General features: G+C 42.4%; 2 pseudogenes across 1 annotated transcript; both read left to right on the forward strand.

Annotated features, from left to right (window-relative positions):
* The first annotated feature begins 436 nt into the window (after positions 1-436).
* Positions 437-3,400, forward strand: LOC134481968 (mast cell protease 8-like; annotated as a pseudogene). Its single transcript, XR_015639119.1, has 5 exons — positions 437-520; positions 1,688-1,838; positions 2,163-2,295; positions 2,518-2,771; positions 3,173-3,400. The product of XR_015639119.1 is annotated as a mast cell protease 8-like (transcript).
* A 13-nt stretch (positions 3,401-3,413) lies between these two features.
* LOC134482067 (mast cell protease 4-like) lies at positions 3,414-14,543 on the forward strand (annotated as a pseudogene).
* Positions 14,544-16,300: the final 1,757 nt, after the last annotated feature.

Below are 16,300 nucleotides of genomic sequence, written 5' to 3' on the forward strand. Positions count from 1 at the left end.
GAGTCACAAAAATCCCTGAAAGAATTCCAGGAAAACACAATCAAACAGTTGAAGGAATTAAAAATGGAAATAGAAGGAATCAAGAGTAGCATGGGGTTAAGATATGTTGTTTTTAAAGGAGACAATTATCCTGATCACAGACTCAAGACACAGAGGCATCCTCCAGCAATACCCTGAACAGGAGGGGAGACTTGCCCTCTGCCTCGTGCGGAAGGCCTCAACAGGCTTTTCTGCCCTTCTCAGTGTCCAGCATTCCTGTGGGGAATGTGGTCGTGCTCACCATCAACTGACAATAGTGTGTTTCCTGTGCCTTCACCACAGAGATGTGGCAAGAGCTCGGATCTTAAATATCACACAGGAAATAAGAGGTCTCTGGCTCTGCGCGCCTCTTTCCTCACCTGATGGTTTAAAAGTTATGAGAAGTAATGAAGTGACCAGTTGAGACCTGGTCAGACCCTGAAGAGGATGTTCCTGTTCCTGTTCTTCCTGGTGACCGTCCTACCAGTCAACACTGAAGGAGGTAAGCAACCATCTGCACCCCTAGAGGTGTGGCATGCGGCTCCCAGCACTGACACCTGCATGGTGCTCAGTCGGGCTGTATCTAAGATCTACTCCTGACTTGGTTCATCTGAGAAGTTAGCTGAGTCCGAGCTCTAACACTGGATAAATAGGTCCCCAAAAGCACAGTGAACTACTTGCAGTGGCACCTGGTGAGTGAGACCTTAGTCACCTAAAAGTGACAGATTATGAAAACATCATAGGACCCCACTGGAAGCTGCAGTTGAAAATGAGGGCTGGAAGCTCCAATTGTACAAACCTAAGAGCAAACAGCTTTACCCAGGGGCTGCCACCTGGATTAAGACTAGAAGAATTTTTCTACTCAGGTTCCCAGGGTCACCCTGCTCTTGTCTTTGTTCTTCTGAACCATACAGGTCCACCTTGACACTTAGCCACAATCTAACAGAGCCAGTAAAGTGTAGCTTCATTTCTTCTCCACAGCTTGATGGAAACAGGCAGACACAGGATCCTCCAACCCATTTCCTCTCCTCTGTATGATCCCTACCCGTCTTCTATGTGCTCCATTCTTCATCCTGAAGGCTATCTCAGTGCCTCTGGAAGACCAATCTATGCTGAAGTTCAGATACATTAGGAGGCCTCCTCCCAGCCTCTCACTTAGCACACTTGAGAGCTGCTCAGTGGTTATACAACAATCCGATCTCTAAGTGGAGTTCGTAGTACGTACTATGAATCAGAATAGAGGAAAAGCAGCCAGAGTTTTCTACCTCAACATCATGCTTACTAAGTGAGCAGGACAGCAGCTGAATCATGAGACGGGAACAACTGTAGCTGTATGGAGTGTGTCTACATCTACTGCACAATGTATGCTGAATTTGACCTTAATGTGTACACAAGATTTGATTTGAATCAAGAGAAAGTCTTGGCATTATCATGACTACGGGAAGAAATAGAAAACCAGGGGAAAGTGATACCATACATCAGGCTCTGCACCATCCCTCGCAGCATCCGAGCGCCCTTTTCATTGTGTGATGGCCCCACAACAGGATCTTTTTCCCCTCTGTGTCAAGTCCACAGACTTGCCAAGCATGAAATGTCCCTTATCCTAGCCTCCAGGATTGTTGCACAGTTTCAACGAGCACCAAGATTCAGAATAAGCTTTCTTTTTCAGGAGAGATCATATGGGGTACAGAGTCCAAACCCCACTCCCGGCCCTATATGGCATCCATAACGTTTTATGATAGTAATTCAGACCTCAATCGCTGTGGTGGTTTCCTGGTGGCAAAAGACATCGTAATGACAGCAGCTCAGTGTAATGGAAGGTAAGGAGAAGCAAGTGGGTCTTTGATGCCTGGGACTGACCAAATAACAACAGATCCTGGCTGTCCGTAAACACGTAGAGCCAAAGGTGAAGATCAACCAGACTTTGTCCTATTTGACCTAAAGTGGTTGTGAAACTCAGGACCAGATTGTGTCAGTGAAGAGTCTGAATGGCTGGGTGGTTATTGAAGACCAATGCAACAAGTTCCCCATAAATTCTTGCTATTTGACTCAGGCAAGCTCTGCCTTACTCTGAGCCCTCAGCCTGCATTTCGGGGACTGCTTCATTGCTCCTGCCTTGCACTTAACCCATCTTCTTTTCACAGCAATATAAAAGTAACCTTAGGTGCTCACAATATCAAGAAACAAGAAAACACCCAGGTCATCTCTGTTGTAAAAGCCAAACCTCACGAGAACTTTAATAGTGATTCACTGGTTAATGACATCATGCTCCTGAAGGTACCGTTTTGCCGATTTCTGGTTTACTCCCATAGATCACTAGTGTATCAGTCCCATTTTCTCTTCTTAGTGGCTGATCTATTGGTCCTACGGCAATAGAATGGGGCTACAGTGGGAGTGGGGGAGCTTTGACAATGGGGAAGATATGGGCAACCTCATGACTGGTTTAAGCTTGCTGAGAGTACCAGGCCTTACCTGGCGTTCTTCCATCTTTCCGACCAGTTGGAACGCAAAGCTCAACTCAATGGTGCTGTGAAGACGATTGCCCTTCCTAGGAGCCAGGACTGGGTGAAACCTGGGCAGGTGTGCACAGTGGCAGGTTGGGGATGCTTGGTAATTGTAGTTTGTCTAACACACTTCAAGAAGTGAATCTAGAAGTTCAGGAAGGCCAGAAGTGCGAAGACATGTCCAGAAACTACAACGACTCCATCCAGCTTTGTGTGGGAAACCCCAGCGAGGGGAAGGCTACTGGTGAGGTAAGGACATAACCATTTTTAAATGTTTGCCTAGGGGCAGAGCGATACTGCAGACACACAGCCAGGCCTTCTCCAGATGCAGAACCATGGCTAGTCTAAAGAACATGCAGGGAACAACATATGGGGATCTGGCATTTTCCCTCAGCCAATCTTTTGTCCTTTTGCCATAGGAGCTAATTCTAGTTTGCCTGAAGGAAGGACACAGCCAATCAGAGACACACTAGTCAGTGAGTCACAGACTCTCTACTCTGTCCTGTTCAGAACAGAGGTCAATGGGGGCACTGGTGTTTCCCATCTGAAAACCATGCCTAAGTGGAAACAGAGAAGAACATGGAGAAGATGGGTCTGGAAAGAGGTGATAGGAAGCTATTCAATAAGACTTCCCCTTTTTCTGTCTACAGGGAGACTCAGGGGGTCCCTTTGTGTGTGATGGAGTGGTCCAGGGCATTGTCAGTCGTCCCTTGTGTACTGGGACACTTCCTCGAGTATTCACCAGAATCTCCAGCTTCATACCATGGATTCAGAAAACAATGAAACTCCTTCAACAACCCTAGAACACAAAACCTGTGTCTGGGCCAGTGTCCAGCATCCTGGGGTATGGCTATCTGAGTCTTAATAAAGAAATCTGTCTGCAGGAAAGAGATGGTGCTGCTGTCTTCCATGAGTGCAGAGCTTAAAACATTTTTATACGCCACCTTCTTCTTCACCCTCTTTTGTCTCATGGTTTCTGTCTTCAGAGACTCTCATAAAGCTTGTGCGTCAAACCTGTGCAATGACCCCATCATAATAGCACATATAAAGGCCAGGACAGTCAGTCCTGGAAAGTCCTACCTTTGTCTGAGAAGGATGCCTTCTTTCTTTCTAAATTCTTCTTCACCCCTTACAGACTTCTGAGGATGAGAAGGATCAAAAGATTTTGCCTCCCACTCTCTTCATTCCCCTAAGTTCTGTCTACGGTCGTGGGAAATCTACTGTACTTGGGTATTTCCCCAATGTCGCCTAGTCCAGGTCCAGCAAGGCCTCTCTACCAAGCTGTCACCTCATCTTAGAACTGTAGCCACCTCTCTTCTCCTTGCCCAAAGGGACTCAGGAGATGAAACAGGACATTCCCAGTATGCAAATCAGAAGCTTTAGAAGGGGACCAAATTGTTGAATGCCCACTCCAGTATGCAGACTCATTGTTCTGCAGCAGGTCCAGGCCAGCACCTCTCATAATATTTCTTGTCTCAGAGCCCTGGTGTGAGTTTAGAGTCACGAGCAATCCACTGACTAACTAGTGTCTTAGTCACCTTGTGTACCCAGTCATGGAGGCAGCTTGATATCTTTTAAAATACACAAACACACACACACACACACACACACACACACACACACACACACACACACTTTTTCACATGTACTCCCTGCATCGTGAACATTCCCAACCCCTCTCAGCTCCATATCATCTCTGTATACCCTAGGCTTTCCTCACAAATATCTCTCTCATGTTCATGTCTATGTGCTGAGTTTTGTAACCCACTAAGGTTAACAATGACCAGCTGTGTAACTGAGTTTGCATCTTTCCATTGGAGCCTGGTTGGCTCAGCAGAGGACACTCAACTAAACACAGTGACTTCCTCCTCCCCTCCCAGAAACTATCAATAGGCAGTATTCAAGAGATAACGAGTGGAACTCCTCAAGTCTCTCCCCTTCCTTGACTGGTCGTTGATTGGATTAGTCTTTTGTGGGCCCAGGACCAGGAACTACAGTTGGCATGAACTGATGATTGTTATAACTGTATCCAGTCTAGAGAGTGGAGTTTGAGCCCTTCACCCTGTCTTCCAGCTCTTGCCTACTTCTCATGCTCCCACATTAGTGTTCCCTGAGCCCTTGAAAGTGTGGGCTAAGTGACTTGTTTAGGGATGGACACACAACCACCACTTATTTCTGCATCTTGGTCCCCAGGGATCTGTGCATTCACCCCACTATTAATCAGAAGGAGAGGTGTCTCTGAGTAAGGTTGGGATCCACTTTTGTCTATGGGGAAAGCATGGGGATTTGGAAGGCAGTTTGCTGCTATGTAAGTTTACTTCCCTGTATGTTTCTAGCCAGGCTGACAGTACCAGGCATTGGTCCCCTCTACCATGGTGTGGGTTTTGAATCTGATTACAGGGCAGTTGGTTATCATCAAAACACAGAAGCTGATATTGCACATGTGGGCACATCTGACTTTTCTTTTGGTTCCTTTATACTTTTTAATATCAGCTAATTCTCCCCTCCTGCCTGCACCGTCAGCTTTCAACCCCTTGCCTCTCTTACTGCCTAAATCTTTGTACTTTGGTATTCCCTTTCCTTACTACCTATGTTTTCCTAATCCTCCTCCTTGAATGTAATCTCTACTGTCTCTTTTTCTCTTTTCTGGTTTCCAGTTACTCCTTGTTAGAGACACAAAACCATACATTAACATAGCTGGGATCCTCATATGAGAGAGAACGTGAGGGTTTTGTGCTTGGAGTCCTGGGATATCTCACTCAGAAAGAAACAAAATTGCCATTCCATCCATTTTGCTGAAATTTTTCCTTTTTTTATATGTAGCACATTTTTATTATCTATTCATCAGTTAATGGGCTAGCAGGCTGCTTCTAGTTCCTAGTTTCTGTAAATACGGCAGCCATGAACACAGATGTGCAGATATCTATGTCCTAGCAAACAGAGTCCTTTGGACAAGTGCTCAGGAGTGACTTAGCTAGATCACATGGTAATTTTAATTTAGGTTTTGGGGAGTTTTGGTGGTGGTGGTAGTGGCGGTGGAGGTGGTGATTTTTGAGAAATCTCAGGATTGATTTCCAATGTAGCTGCACCTCATTTACATTCTGAGGTAAATGTGAAGAGTTCTCTTCTCCCTACGTCTACACCAGCATCGGCTGTTCATATTCTTGATGATGACCATTGTACTGGAGTAATGAAGTGGAAACTTAAGGGTTCTTTGGAAAGTCAGTTAGACAGTGTTTTCCTGGGGCAAGCATGTGAAATTGGGCACAAATGTGAAAGGCTTAGACAGACTTGTGAAGCAACATTTTGCTGAAGAGGACACAGGCGAGAGGTTGTTCTGCTAAAGCAAGCATGTGAACGGGCACAATGAAGGAGTCTCCGCTAACCACACTCATGTATTGGTCTGTTTTACATCACATAGTTGTTTTGCATTTGTCAGGACTCCATAGAGAGAAACGCACCAAGAAACTTCTGGTGGTGGAAAACACAATCAAACAGTTGAAGGAATTAAAAATGGAAATAGAAGCAATCAAGAAAGAACACATGGAAACAACCCTGGATATAGAAAACCAAAAGAAGAGACAAGGAGCTGTAGATACAAGCTTCACCAACAGAATACAAGAGATGGAAGAGAGAATCTCAGGAGCAGAAGATTCCATAGAAATCATTGACTCAACTGTCAAAGATAATGTAAAGCGGAAAAAGCTACTGGTCCAAAACATACAGGAAATCCAGGACTCAATGAGAAGATCAAACCTAAGGATAATATGTATAGAAGAGAATGAAGACTCCCAGCTCAAAGGACCAGTAAATATCTTCAACAAAATCATAGAAGAAAACTTCCCTAACCTAAAAAAAGAGATACCCATAGGCATACAAGAAGCCTACAGAACTCCAAATAGATTGGACCAGAAAAGAAACACCTCCCGTCACATAATAATCAAAACACCAAACTCACAAAATAAAGAAAGAATATTAAAAGCAGTAAGGGAAAAAGTTCAAGTAACATATAAAGGCAGACCTATCAGAATCACACCAGACTTCTCGCCAGAAACTATGAAGGCCAGAAGATCCTGGACTGATGTCATACAGACCCTAAGAGAACACAAATGCCAGCCCAGGTTACTGTATCCTGCAAAACTCTCAATTAACATAGATGGAGAAACCAAGATATTCCATGACAAAACCAAATTTACACAATATCTGTCTACAAATCCAGCACTACAAAGAATAATAAATGGTAAAGCCCAACATAAGGAGGCAAGGTATACCCTAGAAGAAGCAAGAAACTAATCGTCTTGGCAACAAAACAAAGAGAATGAAAGCACACAAACATAACCTCACATCCAAATATGAATATAAGGGCAAGCAATACTCACTATTCCTTAATATCTCTCAACATCAATGGCCTCAACTCCCCAATAAAAAGACATAGATTAACAAACTGGATACGCAACGAGGACCCTGCATTCTGCTGCCTACAGGAAACACACCTCAGAGATAAAGACAGACATTACCTCAGAGTGAAAGGCTGGAAAACAATTTTCCAAGCAAATGGTCAGAAGAAGCAAGCTGGAGTAGCCATTCTAATATCAAATAAAATCAATTTTCAACTAAAAGTCATCAAAAAAGAAAGGGAAAGACACTTCATATTCATCAAAGGAAAAATCCACCAAGATGAACTCTCAATCCTAAATATCTATGCCCCAAATACCAGGGCACCTACATATGTAAAAGAAACCTTACTAAAGCTCAAAACACACATTGCACCTCACACAATAATAGTGGGAGATTTCAACACCCCACTCTCATCAATGGACAGATCATGGAAACAGAAATTAAACAGAGATGTAGACAGACTAAGAGAAGTCATGAGCCAAATGGACTTAACGGATATTTATAGAACATTCTATCCTAAAGCAAAAGGATATACCTTGTTCTCAGCTCCTCATGGTACTTTCTCGAAAATTGACCATATAATTGGTCAAAAAACGGGCCTCAACAGGTACAGAAAGATAGAAATAATCCCATGCGTGCTATCGGACCACCACGGCCTAAAACTGGTCTTCAATAACAATAAGGGAAGAATGCCCACATATACTTGGAAACTGAACAATGCTCTACTCAATGATAACCTGGTCAAGGAAGAAATAAAAAAAGAAATTAAAGACTTTTTAGAATTTAATGAAAATGAAGGTACAACATACCCAAACTTATGGGACACAATGAAAGCTGTGCTAAGAGGAAAACTCATAGCGCTGAGTGCCTGCAGAAAGAAACAGGAAAGAGCATATGTCAGCAGCTTGACAGCACACCTAAAAGCTCTAGAATAAAAAGAAGCAAATACACCCAGGAGGAGTAGAAGGCAGGAAATAATCAAACTCAGAGCTAAAATCAGCCAAGTAGAAACAAAAAGGACCATAGAAAGAATCAATAGAACCAAAAGTTGGTTCTTTGAGAAAATCAACAAGATAGATAAACTCTTAGCCAGACTAACGAGAGGACACAGAGAGTGCGTCCAAATTAACAAAATCAGAAATGAAAAGGGAGACGTAACAACAGATTCAGAGGAAATTCAAAAAATCATCAGATCTTACTATAAAAACCTATATTCAACAAAACTTGAAAATCTTCAGGAAATGGACAATTTCTTAGACAGATACCAGGTAGCAAAGTTAAATCAGGAACAGATAAACCAGTTAAACAACCCCATAACTCCTAAGGAAATAGAAGCAGTCATTAAAGGTCTCCCAACCAAAAAGAGCCCAGGTCCAGACGGGTTTAGTGCAGAATTCTATCAAACCTTCATAGAAGACCTCATACCAATATTATCCAAACTATTCCACAAAATTGAAACAGATGGAGCACTACCGAATTCCTTCTATGAAGCCACAATTGCTCTTATACCTAAACCACACAAAGACACAACAAAGAAAGAGAACTTCAGACCAATTTCCCTTATGAATATCGATGCAAAAATACTCAACAAAATTCTGGCAAACCGAATCCAAGAGCACATCAAAACAATCATCCACCATGATCAAGTAGGCTTCATCCCAGGCATGCAGGGATGGTTTAATGTACGGAAAACCATCAACGTGATCCATTATATAAACAAACTGAAAGAACAAAACCACATGATCATTTCATTAGATGCTGAGAAAGCATCTGACAAAATTCAACACCCCTTCATGATAAAAGTCCTGGAAAGAATAGGAATTCAAGGGCCATACCTAAACATAGTAAAAGCCATATACAGCAAACCAGTTGCTAACATTAAACTAAATGGAGAGAAACTTGAAGCAATCCCACTAAAATCAGGGACTAGACAAGGCTGCCCACTCTCTCCCTACTTATTCAATATAGTTCTTGAATTTCTAGCCAGAGCAATCAGACAACAAAAGGAGGTCAAGGGGATACAGATTGGAAAAGAAGAAGTCAAAATATCACTATTTGCAGATGATATGATAGTATATTTAAGTAATCCCCAAAGTTCCACCAGAGAACTACTAAAGCTGATAAACAACTTCAGCAAAGTGGCTGGGTATAAAATTAACTCAAATAAATCAGTAGCCTTCCTCTACACAAAAGAGATACATTTTCTGTATCCATTCCTCTGTTGAAGGGCATCTGGGTTCTTTCCAGCTTTTGGCTATTATAAATAAGGCTGCGATGAACATAGTGGAGCACGTGTCTTTTTTATATGTTGGGGCATCTTGTGGGTATATGCCCAAGAGTGGTATAGCTGGATCCTCAGGTAGTTCATTGTCCAATTTTCTGAGGAACCTCCAGACTGATTTCCAGAGTGTTTTTACCAGTCTGTAATCCCAACAAAAATGGAGGAGTGTTCCTCTTTCTCCACAACCTCGCCAGCATTTGTTGTCACCTGAGTTGTTGATCTTAACTATTCTCACTGGTGTGAGGTGAAATCTCAGGGTTGTTTTGATTTGCATTTCCCTTATGAATAAAGATGTTGAACATTTCTTTAGGTTTTTCTCAGACCTTCGACATTCCTCAGCTGTGAATTCTTTGTTTAGTTCTGAACCCCATTTTTTAATAGGGTTATTTGTCTCCCTGCGGTCTAACTTCTTGAATTCTTTGTTTATTTTGGATATAAGGCCTCTATCTGTTGTAGGATTGGTAAAGATCTTTTCCCAATCTGTTGGTTGCCGTTTTGTCCTAACCGCAGTGTCCTTTGCCTTACAGAAGCTTTGCAGTTTTATGAGATCCCATTTGTCGATTCTTGATCTTAGAGCATAAGCCATTGTTGTTTTGTTCAGGAAATTTTTTACAGTGTCCATGTGTTCCAGATGCTGCCCTAGTTTTTCTTCTATTAGTTTGAGTGTATCTGGTTTGATGTGGAGGTCCTTGATCCACTTGGACTTAAGCTTTGTACAGGGTCGATCTGCATGGATCGATCTGCATTCTTCTACATGTTGACCTCCAGTTGAACCAGCACCATTTGCTGAAAATGCTATCTTTTTTCCATTTGATGGTTTTGGCTCCTTTTTCAAAAAAAAAAATAAAGTGCCCATAGGTGTGTGGGTTCATTTCTGGGTCTTCAGTTCTGTTCCATTGGTCTATCTGTCTGTCTCTGTACTAATACCATGCAGTATTTATCACTATTGCTCTGTAATATTGCTTGAGTTCAGGGATAGTGATTCCCCCTGAATTCCTTTTATTGTTGAGGATAGTTTTAGCTATCCTGGGTTTTTTCTTATTCCAGGTGAATTTGCAAATTGTTCTGTCTAACTCTTTGAAGAATTGGATAGGTATTTTGATGGGGATTCACTGTAGATCGCTTTTGGTAAAATGGCCATTTTTACTATATTAATCCTGCCAATCCATTAGCATGGGAGATCTTTCCATCTTCTGATTCTTCTTCCATTTCTTTCTTCAGAGTCTTGAAGTTCTTATTGTACAGATCTTTTACATGCTTGGTTAAAGTCACACCGAGGTACTTTATATTATTTGGGTCTATTATGAAGGGTGTCGTTTCCCTAATTTCTTTCTCTGCTTGTTTCTCTTTTGTGTAGATTTTAGTGGGATTGCTTCAAGTTTCTCTCCATTTAGTTTAATGTTAGCAACTGGTTTGCTGTATATGGCTTTTACTATGTTTAGGTATGGCCCTTGAATTCCTATTCTTTCCAGGACTTTTATCATGAAGGGGTGTTGAATTTTGTCAGATGCTTTCTCAGCATCTAATGAAATGATCATGTGGTTTTGTTCTTTCAGTTTGTTTATATAATGGATCACGTTGATGGTTTTCCGTACATTAAACCATCCCTGCATGCCTGGGATGAAGCCTACTTGATCATGGTGGATGATTGTTTGACGTGCTCTTGGATTCGGTTTGCCAGAATTTTATTGAGTATTTTTGCATCGATATTCATAAGGGAAATTGGTCTGAAGTTCTCTTTCTTTGTTGGGTCTTTGTGTGGTTTAGGTATAAGAGTAATTGTGGCTTCAAAGAAGGAATTCGGTAGTGCTCCATTTGTTTCAATTTTGTGTAATAGTTTGGATAGTATTGGTATGAGGTCTTCTATGAAGGTCTGATAGAATTCTGCACTAAACCCATCTGCACCTGGGCTCTTTTTGGTTGGGAGACCTTTAATGACTGCTTCTATTTCCTTAGGAGTTATGGGGTTGTTTAACTGGTTTATCTGTTCCTGATTTAACTTTGCTACCTGGTATCTGTCTAAGAAATTGTCCATTTCCTGCAGATTTTCAAGTTTTGTTGAATATAGGCTTTTGTAGTTAGATCTGATGATTTTTTGAATTTCCTATGAATCTGTAGTTATGTCTCCCTTTTCATTTCTGATTTTGTTAATTTGGACACACTCTCTGTGTCCTCTCGTTATTCTGGCTAAGGGTTTATCTATCTTGTTGATTTTCTCAAAGAACCAACTTTTGGTTCTATTGATTCTTTCTATGGTCCTTTTTGTTTCTACTTGGCTGATTTTAGCTCTGAGTTTGATTATTTCCTGTCTTCTACTCCTCCTGGGTGTATTTGCTTCTTTTTGTTCTAGAGCTTTTAGGTGTGCTGTCAAGCTGCTGACATATGCTCTCTCCTGTTTCTTTCTGCAGGCACTCAGCGCTATGAGTTTTCCTCTTAGCACACATTTCATTGTGTCTCATAAGTTTGGGTATGTTGTACCTTCATTTTCATTAAATTCTATGAAGTCTTTAATTTCTTTCTTTATTTCTTCCTTGACCAGGTTATCGTTGACTAGAGCATTTTTCAACTTCCACGTATATATGGGCGTTCTTCCCTTATTGTTATTGAAGACCAGCTTTAGGCCGTGGTGGTCTGATAGCACGCATGGGATTATTTCTATCTTTCTGTACCTGTTGAGGCCCGTTTTTTGACCAATTCTATGGTCAATTTTGGAGAAAGTAACATGAGGAGGTGAGAAGAATGTATATCCTTTTGCTTTAGGATAGAATGTTCTATACATATCTGTTAAGTCCATTTGGTTCATGACTTCTCTTAGTCTGTCTATGTCTCTGTTTAATTTCTGAATGGAAACTTTTAAATCCAGGAGGACTTTCTTCTTATAACCCACACATCTAATTAGTCCTTCCCATATGTGCATGGGTATGGGTCCATTCGCTAGAGGAGGGGTTCTCAGCCTTCCTAATGCTGTAACCCTTTATACAATTTCTTCAAGTTGTGGTGATCCCAAATGGTAACATAATTTTCATTGCTACTTCATAACTGTAATTTTGCTATTGTTATGAATCATATTGTAAATATCTGATATGCAGGATGGTGATATGTGACCCTGTGAAAGGGTCATTCTACCCCCCCCCCCCCCGATGGAGTAGAGAACCATGGTTTGAAAACCACTGCACTAGATCATGGGAAACATTCATTGATTATCCCTCTCCTAGAAACCATTTACAGCAAAGAGCTCCTTGGAGGTCACCTGCCCTATCTCAGGCACAGAAGGCCACCTTTAGTATTTAATCAATGATGGGAATGGGATTAATGAAGATATGTTCAATATCAATATGTGGAGGGGCCTGAGCCCCATGTGAGGTGGGGTGGGCTTGGAGCAGTTGCTCAGCTTTAGCCCCATATTTCTCTGTCAGTACTGTGTTGGGGGCCCTTCAAGCTTGTGACTGTGGACTGGGTGATCCTTGTTCCAGAGGAGATTGTTGGTGGTGTGGAGTCTATTCCTCACTCCCACCTTACATGGCCCATCTGAAGATCACCACTGAGAAAGGTTATGTGACCTTCTGTGGTGGGTTTCTCATAAGCCGTCAATTTGTGCTGACTGCTGCACACTGTAATGAAAGGGAAGAGGCTTCTCTTCCTGTGAAGACATGCATGAGCCAGAGTCACAGAGCAGCAGAGCCTTGGGGAAGTCTCCGAGCCCTTTTCAACTTCAGTTGGGCTCTCGTAACACAGAGCAGAAAACAAAGCACAGAGGCACTCACTGGATCATTCATATGACCTATCCATTTTCACAGGTCTGAGCTTTAAGCAGGGCTCTGGTCAGTAGTAAAATCACAGCTCTTGTCTTCTCCTAGTGGTAGCAGAAATGATAGATGACCTGGCATGTAATTCAATGTAGAGTGCCTTTCATCCATGTGCAAAACCATGGGTTCAGTTGAATGCAAGTCCTGGGTATGGGGTGTGGAAGAGTTCTCAATTCTGTGTTTCCCTGAGTCTTGTGGCAATGGTCCTGGGTCGCCCATCTCAAGTTAATCTATGGGCTGTGCCCAGGTATAGAGAAGAAAGAACCTGGTGCCCCTCTCCTTGGAAGGAGTTCTCCTCATACGACTTTTCATTGCTTCTTTCTCTATCTCCAGAGAAATCACAGTCACCCGTGGAGCCCATGATGTGAGCAAGCGAGATTCCACACAGCAGAAGATAAAAGTTGAAAAGCAAATCATTCACAAAAATTACAACTTCTTTTCCAATATTCATGACATCATGTTACTGCAGGTGCCCTCATTTATTTGGTCTTCCTTTTTTTAGGTCTCCCCTCTTTAACTATCACCCTGGCGTAGTCCGTTGAATTCTCTCTTGTCCATTTCTTTTCCTCAGAACCCACTCCTGAATTCTATGTCATTATGGACCCGCTGTCGAAGGACCCATGTCTAAGCATCCTTCTCTGATTTGCCATCCCTTCTCTCCTTTACTCAACAGCTTGAAAAACAAGTTGAGTTGACTCGTGCCATGGATGTCGTTCCCCTGCTTAGTCCTTCTGACTTTATAGACCCTGGGACCATGTGCCAGGCAGCTGGATGGGGGCAAACTGGAGTGACAGATCCTGCCTCATATACATATACATTGAGAGAAGTTGAATTGAGAATCATGGATGTAGAGGCCTGTAAAATCTTTAGTGATTATGACTATAATTTCCAGATGTGTGTGGGCAGTCCTGGAAGGAAGAGATCACCATATGAGGTGAGTACACACCTGCTCTTCCTCCCCACATCAGGAGACAGTGTCAGTGAAGGAAATGTGCCAAACAGCTCCCCATGACAGTGACTAATGCCTGTGTCCTTAGCTCCAATCCCTGAGGCTCTGGAAACCGACATTGTCCCTGTCCATCTCATCTCCCTGTGCCCAAGCCCTTCCTACATCCTTCCCACAGGGCTAGACACTAGACAGAAAGGGAGTAAAGGGAGACATGTTAGCACTCCGGCAAGGACAGAGGGAGGGGAATCAGGCATTAAATTCCTACCTTTTGACCCATAGCCAGCTAGGATCTTGTATCTCATTCCAGGATTACCTATTTTTGAGCTTGTATATGGGAATCCAATATTTGCTCATACCTTGATTTTTTTACTTATTAGGGAGACTCCGGGGGGCCACTACTGTTTGCTGGTGTGGCCCATGGTATTGTATCTCATGGACGAGAAGATGCAAAGCCCCCTGCAGTCTTCACCCGAATCTCCCCATATGTGCCCTGGATTAATACAGTCCTAAGCACAAGTAGCTGAAAGGCCTGACCTGCATGAGTCAGACTCTCCAAGCCTGAGCTCATCTGGTACACTTTGGGTTCAACAGAGCCTGTCCCAAACAGTCTCTAGACTGTCCCCAGCTGTCTCTAAGACAATCTCAAAGATACAAAAGTCTGTGATGGTTGACTGTTCCCTGTAAAGCATCTCAATAAAAACATAACTTCCAACAGCTGTGTGACTCAACTCTGGGTTCTAATCACTCTGCCCCTCTCTAAACACAATGAAGAAATCACTTAATTAATATCTTCCTATGCTAACCATCTTTAATAATCTACTTTCAGGCAAAGGTGTACCACAGTGGATTAATGAATATTATCTAACATGCATGGCTGTGTACAGAAAGATTTCATATCCAGGATAATGTACACTGTTCTGTTCTTCTCCTCCACTCTTCTGTCTTCTCATGGTCTCCCTCTTGTCTCAGCTCTTCTCGACACAAACCCCATGCCTTAGCCACTGCAACTTTCCACACATCATCGGAGATTCCATGTCTTGGTCAGACATGGCTATTGATCCTTGTGTCCTCACCACCTACCTTGCCATCCTCCTCCTTTGAATATTGCACTTTCAGGTAGAGGACAGCCTGCCCTCAGAAGTCCTTGGACCATTACTGTGGCTGTAGCAGCCACAGCAGGAGAGCACCAGCAGTTTCAGGAGCCAACACAGGGCAGAACTAGCTTGTGTTGGGAAGAGACACTGCAGTACTTAACATGCCACTAGTACTTACCATAGTGACTCTGCTTCTGAACCACCCCCATTCAACTGCCATCTTCCCCAAAGATCCAGCCTTTCAGAAGAATGCCCAAGCTGAGTGAACTTCTAAGTGGCCTATTGTCCTCTTAGAAGTCAAAGTTCCCATTGTCCTTAGTCAACGCAAAGAATGGTTTAACTACAGGGTTCTGTGAAATATGAAGAGGAAGAGACCACACATGAGGTTTGCTACCCCCACCCCATGGAGGATTAATATGATGGGTATGGCTTTCTGACTCCTGTAATATGAAAAATTATTGCCAGTACCAGCCTCAGAATAGAAGCTCAGCACCTTGACCCTTCTCCTGACCTGCTGGCCTCCCTTCTGTGTTTCCAGCCTTAGCATTTTACAGTAGAGTTGTAAAGAGAACTATCAAAGTCCAGGACTCACTATAAACTCTATTCTAACTCAGGAGGAAGGAAGCACTAAAGAAATCTAAAAGGATCTTTTACAATTAAAATCCAGGGTCATTACTATCCTGCAGTAGGTGTCACCCTATGACTGCATCTGTTCTCCTGCCATCCAAGGGATGTTTTTTATCAGTTATTTTGCAAATGAAAACTTTTAGTAGCTATAGAAACATTTTGAGGAACGAAGGGATGTAACATTGTGTCACTTTAAAACAAAAACCTGTTTTGAATTTTGCTTCATATTGATTTATTTTATATAAGAATTTGCTTGCAGACCTGGAACAAGGACCATCCTCTTATGTCAGCCTCCAACTGAGGCTTGCAGTTTGCACCACTGAAGTGGAAACTTATGTGTTCTTTGGAAAGTCAGTTTTGTTGGATGGTGTTTTATTGGGCCAAACATGTGAAGGAACATTTTTTTCTGAAGCAGAGCAGGTGAAAGGATGTTCTGCTAAAGCAAGCACCTGAAAGGACATGTGATGAAGGAATTTTCGCTAATGACATACATGTATTGGTCTGCTATACATTATATAGTTGATTTGCATTTGTCAGGACTCCACAGAGAGAAACATACCAAAAACCTTCTGGAGTGCTGTGTCTTCTTGCTGCTTATGCAAACTCAGACTGATGGACAGAAT

Source organism: Rattus norvegicus, chromosome 15 (assembly GCF_021556685.1).
Source record: "Rattus norvegicus strain SHRSP/BbbUtx chromosome 15, alternate assembly SHRSP_T2T, whole genome shotgun sequence".
Classification (NCBI taxonomy): domain Eukaryota; kingdom Metazoa; phylum Chordata; class Mammalia; order Rodentia; family Muridae; genus Rattus; species Rattus norvegicus.